The sequence below is a fragment of the Chlorocebus sabaeus genome, chromosome 14 (assembly GCF_047675955.1).
Source record: "Chlorocebus sabaeus isolate Y175 chromosome 14, mChlSab1.0.hap1, whole genome shotgun sequence".
NCBI classification, from domain to species: domain Eukaryota; kingdom Metazoa; phylum Chordata; class Mammalia; order Primates; family Cercopithecidae; genus Chlorocebus; species Chlorocebus sabaeus.
In genome coordinates this window covers 5,953,509-5,960,875 of record NC_132917.1, presented here as the reverse complement: position 1 = coordinate 5,960,875, position 7,367 = coordinate 5,953,509, and the positions used below count along the sequence as shown (strand labels likewise).

The following is a 7,367-nucleotide window of genomic DNA, read 5'->3' as shown; positions in this document are numbered from 1 at the left end:
TGCTTCACATAGGCCAAAATGACTTCTGTATTTTTCTAGGTGATGGATCACTAATGTAGACTCAGCAGAGGAACAAATTTGAAATTACCACAATTATCTGTTCTTTGCATTCATAGAAAACACACAACATTAAACATCAAGGCACAACACTAAAAATACGGCAACATTTTAGCCATTATAACTCTGCACTGGAATTTCCTATTTTAGAGCAAAATAGTATACTTCCATTTGCCTGGATAACGTTCATCTCCTAATTACCAATTTCAAAAGGTGATAATTAATATGTAGCTTGCAACAAGCTTGATGTGAGAAAAAGCACCAATCAATTAGTCAACATGGTGCTCCAGGTACTAAATGCCAGGAGCCATGCTACGTAGGGTGTGCAAAGCCCTTTGTATTCCAGCAGAACCAGACTCATTCTCACTAATGACAAGGGAGCCCATTGTGAGTTAGCAAATTTCACAAATTAGCAAGTAAGAAAAAAACATAATTAAAAGAATTAGGGACACTGAATCATGGTATGTGCAGTGTTCATTTATTTTGACAAGTATAATTTAATTTTACTTATTTATGGTAATATTTCATAGTATACTAATGAATGCACTCTTGTCTCTTTTGTAAATGTAATGAAATATTAGTAATATGAGACCTCAGTGCTGTTCTCTGTTATTAAATTGCTCCTGACAGGTGAGGTAGGACCACCACAGTTGGGTTTGCACTGGAATGGTAATTGCACTGGTGGCATAGCGGTGTGAAAGTGAGTGCGTATTCACTGAGGGACTAACATGAAGGCGTGCAAAGTTCATTGCTAAGTGAATACACAAAATTTAAAGAGACATATTAGGTGAAATGTTTATAGTAGTCTTCTGGTACACTCTAAAGCTACTTCTTCTTTGGGAAATTGGAACCACCATTTTTTAAAAAGGCATTTTTATATGCTGAGAAGCACTACTTCTTCAAGAGTCTTATTTCTATCAAAGAATCCCTCCTTCTCCAAGACAAGCAGGCTGAAAAACTTAGAAATTGTCTTTTCTGTTTCATTTTCTCCCCTATACATTCACTGACAATTCCTCATCGTTCTTTTGCTTTTTCTTTCTTTTTTTTTTTTTTTTTTTAATTTATTATTATTAAACTTCAAGTTGTAGGGTACATGTGCACAACGTGCAGGTTTGCTACATATGTATACTTGTGCCATGTTGGTGTGCTGCACCCATCAAGTCGTCATTTACATCAGGTATAACTCCCAATGCAATCCCTCCCCCCTCCCCCCTCCCCATGATAGGCCCCGGTGTGTGATGTTCCCCTTCCCGAGTCCAAGTTCTTTCTTTTTTTTTAAGACAAGGTCTCACTCTGTCACCCAGGCTAGAGTGTAGTGGTGTGATCATGACTCACTGAAGTCTCGACCTCCTGGGCTCAGGTAATCCTTCCATCTTAGCCTCCAGAGTAGCTGAGACTACAGGCATATGCCACCACGTTTAATGTTTTTGCATTTTTCGTAGAAAAGGGGTTTTACCATGTTGCCCAGACTGGTCTCAAACTCCTGGACTCAAGAGATCTGCTCACTTCGGCCTCCAAAATTGCTGGGATTATAGGACTGAGCCACTGCACCTGCGCCCCCCCCCCCACCTTTTTTTGTTTGTTTTTAGCTTTATTGGTGTATCACTGAGAAATTGAAATTTTATTTAACATATACAATGTTTTGTTTTGATCTATGTATACATTTTGAAATATTCCCCAAACCCAGCTAATTAACACATCTGTTGCCTCGCCTAGTAACCAGTGGATAGGACTGTATGCTAGTAGGACAGACACTTTCTCTGGTATCTGAAAATCACATATCCACTCTCTCCCCATGTTAACTTTCGGGCCATGACTTGTTTCTGGATCACTCATATCTCTCTACATGCTTGCTCCAAGTCTACCTTCCTAGATTTCCTCTTATTTGCTTTAAATTTTATTGTTGGCCAGGATTATATAGTTACATCTTGCTACTGTTATTCCCGCTGCATGTAGACTTGGTTTTTAACTGCTGTGGAATGTTTCTGACTTACCTTCATCCCAGTCCTGTCATTCCTCTTGAGCTCTGGGCACTGGTGGGTGGTTAACTAGCCCACTCCTCCTGAGTGTCTCATTGGTGCCTCAAACTGAAATTGACTCACACTGAAATCATGATGTCATCTCTAAACAGTGTCTTTTTTCCTGTATTCCTTGGTTTAACAACCAGCATCATTTCCATGCAAGGTAGCCAAAGCAGACTCCAACTCTCCTTACTCCAGCGACCTGCTCAGCCCCATTTACATGCTTCTTCCATAACTTGAGAGCCTATCATCACTGTTTAGCCCAGTCTTTCAGTGCCTCTTTTCTTTTTCTTTAGAGTCCTCTCAGCTTGTTTGATTCTTTCCTCCCATTGAGTCCATCCTTTCACACAGCCATTGAGGGGCACTAGCTCAGTCTCAAGGTTCCTCTCGAAGCTTCTCAGTTGAAATCTTCAACAGCTCCTCAAGTCCTTGAGTAAAAGCCCAAGTTTTTGCTGCAGAATGGGAAGTCCTTCATGATCTTCTAAATTCTGTTTTCCTCCTACTTCAATTCCCACTGTTCATCCAACAGGTCCCTTACACTGCTCAAATGCCACCTTCCCTGAATTCAACAAGTCCTTCTCCCAATTCTCATGATGCTGTCCTATAATCTTCTACTACTTGTCTTTCTCTCCCAATGGATTGTGTATTTCAAGAGCAAGAATCTTGTCTTATGGATCATTTTAGACCTGGTATTTGTTTCCTGTGTCTAGCACATAGCAGACACTCAGTATTGGTTGTGTGAGTAAGCAAATAAATTGATTGTATTTTTGCATACTTTCCTGATGTAACACCAAGCTAAAATAAATTGCTGTCTTTTATCACATATGATCTAATTTTTAATCTCACGTTTGGACAATATATTTGGCTCTGTGTCGAGCCTCCTGGCGTCTTCAACCAAGCAGCATGTGGCAAAACAGAGACAAAATAATACAACAGAAGAGCAAGAAGTAAAATCCCAGCCAGGGCCCGAGTCGCCTCCTCATTCACTGCCTCCTGGATTCACTATCCCACCATTTAACACTTGAACTTTCAGCTGCTGAGCTTTGGAACGAGGGTGCTTAATTAGTCAACAAGACATGACAACATTCTGTTACAGTGAGATTACATACACCTATGGGTGTTAGGAGACACGTAGTAAAACCCAGCAACTTCAGAGACCTGAAAAGAGTGTTATCTTCCAGCAGCACATGGGAGAACGCTCCAAGAGATAAAACACACAAGACGAATGGTGTCTCTAATTGAAAAGCAATGGAAGAATGGAGCCCATAGAATTCCAAATACATTTTCCCTCCCAGTGTCCCTAGATGAGTATGGTGAGCTGGATTAACAAAGAGTTGTGAATATCTTTAAATAGAGAAAATAATGTACATCTCTAAAGGGACTGACTCCGGGGACCATAAAAATCTGTGCAGACATCATATCACTGTATTATAATTTCTATTCCATTTATAATTCATTATTTATTCCACAGTATTAATGCAAGATGCATATGTCTTTATTTGTTAAAGGAGGAGAAGGATGTTTAGGAACCGCTGGGAATTCCTTTCCACATAATGATGCTTCTAATTATGGTAGGACTCAGAGTAGAACAGAAAATTGACGCTCCACAGATTCAGGAACAGGTTCCCATGGCCTTAGGAGTGCAGAGCTGATCTCTGTCTAACCCAGTTGACCCAGATTGGTTCTGTCTTTCTTACACTTTGCCACCTTGACATCAGTGACTTCTTCTGGGGGATCTATGTGGGCACCTCTCTTTTGGCTGACTATGCCAGTTTGACCATAATAGCATAAAGCACACTCTACAAGGCATTCTCCTGCCCCAGTCCTGGAGGCAAGCAGAGCAAAGCACCTTTGAATGTTAGCTTCCTTCCCAGCATTGATTGAATAAACATTATGGTCAGCTGCGTCCAGGCTCTGGAGAGAGAATAGAGAAGACGTTCCAGTGAGAGAGCTGACAATAACCCTGTCAGCAAATAGGCGTATGACATAAGCATCAATGCAAAGAAAGCCTAATCCAATAAGGCCTATGGATATTGAGAGTCAGATGATCAGAGCAGTTCTGAGAAAGCGATGTTAAAGCAATGATACAATAAAGTAGCTACGGAAAAAGCTATGTGACACCAGCCCACCAAACATTTCTCCACCCTCCACACCCAGCACCTTATACCTCCTCTTCTTCTCTTCTGGGGTCTCCACTTTGCCAGGACAAGTCCAAGGCCCTAACAGACCTCAGCCTCAATCTCTCTCTCACTCTCCCTCTCTCTACTCTCAGGAGACTCTCTGTGGAAAACACTAACACGATGATCACAAATAAATTTGTATGGCCCAGCCAGGCGCTCTGGCTCATGCCTGTAATCCCAGCATTTTGGGAGGCCGAGGCGGGCAGATCACCTGAGATCGAGAGTTCAAGACCAGCCTCACCAACATGGAGAAACCTAGTCTCTACCAAAAATACAAAATTAGCCAGGCATGGTGGCTCATGCTTTGATCCCAAAAACGGGAGGCTGAGGCAGGAGAATCTCTTGAACCCAGGCAGCGGAGGTTGCGGTGAGCCAAGATTGCACCGTTGCACTCCAGCCTGGGCAACAAAAGCGAAACTTCATTTCAAAAAATAAATAAATAAATAAATAAATAAATAATTGATATGGCCAAAGCCTTGGCATTCCGAAGGGGTGATTTAAAATTTTTAAATCTCTTCTCTCTTTACAAAGTTTGACTTGCAAAAATAAGTCTGACTAAGGAGATCAAGAAAATCCACCTTTAAAATGTAGAATTCATCAAGTCACTTTGTTCTCAGATGAGAATCGGCTCCCACCTGCTGCGGGCAACACCCTCTGCGGCTCATTCTTGGGAGGAACAGGCTAGAAAGGAACATAATTTCAGGGGCAAATAAAAACATATCAATTTACTATCCGTCTAAGTATTTTCTATTATTCTGTATGTCTCTAGCCAAGGACTCAGCCAGGCACAAAGACTGTCATCTTTGTCCTTAAAAGATGCCTCTACTTCTCCTGCAGGAAGGGGAAAGAGACAGGCAGCCAAGGGGTCAGGTTCAATATTGTCTTTAATCATATGGCTCCATGAGCAAATTCTTACCTACTGGTGTCTTCCACAGTGAGGTTGCTGCGTTCCACAGGTGGTGAAGGCTGGGATGACTCCCCTTCCTCCTGATGAATGAACTTTTGCAGGGAATCAAAAGGCTTCTTTCAGACACTCATTCCTAGTTTATAATAGGGAAATCCATTTGCCTCAGAGCTCAGTGAGGTGGAGGTAGAGAGGTGGTTCATTGCAAATCTAAACAATTTTCGCACTCTGTAAACAAGCAGGGACTGGTTACTTGGCCATTTGAGATGTCCTTGGGAATGGACTTTAATTTAGGCAGTCAAGGTAAACCCCAGCCTCCCTGATGACTGTTGAGAAGTCTACTTTCAGACTAATTTTTTTTCTTTATTGGGAGTCTGTTTTTTCTCGGCGCGTGCGCGCGCGTGTGTGTGTCTGTGTGTGTGTGTGTGTGTTTAATCATGTCTTGTATTGGGTAGCATGCAGTTTCACTGCAATGAGTTTAGGTATGTACTCAGTGGGACTTATTTTTCTTAGGACTTACTGAAATTCCTGATTCTCCAGACTCCATTCTTTCATAAGTTGTGGGAAAAATATTTATTATTTCTATGAATATTGCCTCTCTTCCACTTTTGTCTCTTTTGTTTCTTTGGTCCTCTAATTAGAGGTAGGTTTCTAACAGGTAACCTATGAGGTTTCTAACAGGTAAACAGAGATAAAATCTCTGTATCTCTTTTTGTTCGATGTGGGGTAAATGATTCTAATCTATTCTACTACCCATTAATTTTTTATGGGCATCCTATGTGCTGTTCCTCTCATTTGAATTATCCCAGTTTCAATGATCACATTTTTAACACGTTCCATTTAATTTTTTCTAAAATCTATCTTGTATTTTTGAAGCATCCTCTGTCTTTTCTGATAACTATATTTCCTTTTTTAAATGTCTTTACGCATTTTAAGCATATTGCTCCACATGAATTTGGGGTGTGGGGATGCTGGAGAGTTCATTTTTCAGGAGTGGTTTGTGTGTGTTTCCACCAGGTGCACTTGGGTTCACAGCCTTGATCATCTCAGTTCCAACCCTGATCCTTTATGAGTTAGGTCCATGGTTACAAACATTCAGGGAAGTTCCTGCAGCCTGTATTTCACTCAGACCTCACTGACATCCACGTAGACACAGCCTGGAATTCATTCCAGCCCCCTGAGCTAGCAGGCAGGTTTTTTTCTTGCATACTTTTCAGTGAGGGTGTGACCCAGCCAGGGCCAGGCTTAGTTGGGTGGAGCAGAAGATATGAGTAAGTTTTGATTTCTGACCCAAGGATTCAAGGACCCAACTTCTGTCTCCTGTGGTGAGTGCCCCCAATCCCCTGATGCACAAATTAGAAAAGCATCCCTGTCCTCTGCATTCCTGTGTCCTCCCAGTATCTCTCAACACTTTGTTCTTCACTCTGGCTGCTGCAGAGTCCCTCTCCTGAACTCAGCCAAGCATTCAAATAATGCTTGTAGTCGTGCACACAGAATTTCCAGGAGGTGTCAGAGGCAGCACCTTCAGGATACCTGCTACCACACTGTCGAAGCTGAAATAAGAGGAAATTGTTATAATTATTTTCTGTAGGGATCTCTGCAAAATTTCTAGTGATACAAACACATTAATAGCATGTAATTCTCAAACTAAATAAAACAACCACTTTCTCAATGGATTATAATATTTTCCTTTATGTGTAATTATACTTTTATAAAATATTCACTCTGACATGGAAAAAGCAACTTTCCATTTATACGAAAACCAACATAGGATGGTTATTTTATTTCATGATTTAATGGATTAATCTAATTGATTTCATTTGATTCTGGCATGTTGCCTTGAGGTAGGTTTCACTTTGATTTGCTTTCTAAGGGAAAAAAACTGAAAGTCAAAACAAAATGAAAAGGGAAGTTTTTATTTTCAAAATCAAATGAAAAGTCAAATAAAAACGAGCAATTCTTTCAAAATTCTAATGTTTGCATATGGCAAAGGTAAGGTCTGAACCAAGGTCTGTCTAAATTCAAAGTCAGTTCTTCTTTCGCCAGTGAGATTTCTGTTGACCTCCTTCAGGAATCCCCTGACACTCCAGGAATCCTGCCCAGACCTAGTCAGGCACCATCACTAGAGATGAGAATGGATACACTTTCCAAAAAGCCTTCCAGGCGATCCTTTTTCCACTAAGGTTTGATAAACGTTGCATGCTA

At 41.0% G+C, this 7,367-nt stretch overlaps 1 long non-coding RNA gene across 4 annotated transcripts in view; it reads right to left on the bottom strand.

The window, feature by feature from the left end:
- Positions 1-1,318: 1,318 nt before the first annotated feature.
- Positions 1,319-7,367, bottom strand: part of LOC103220893 (uncharacterized) — a 69,174-nt gene continuing 63,125 nt past the window's right edge. For all 4 annotated transcript variants that reach the window (XR_012095182.1, XR_012095184.1, XR_012095185.1 and 1 more), the window contains 3 exons: positions 5,175-6,715; positions 4,837-4,939; positions 1,319-3,992 (listed from right to left, as the gene is read on the bottom strand). This is a non-coding gene — a long non-coding RNA (uncharacterized lncRNA). The remainder of the gene's footprint in view (positions 3,993-4,836; positions 4,940-5,174; positions 6,716-7,367) is intronic.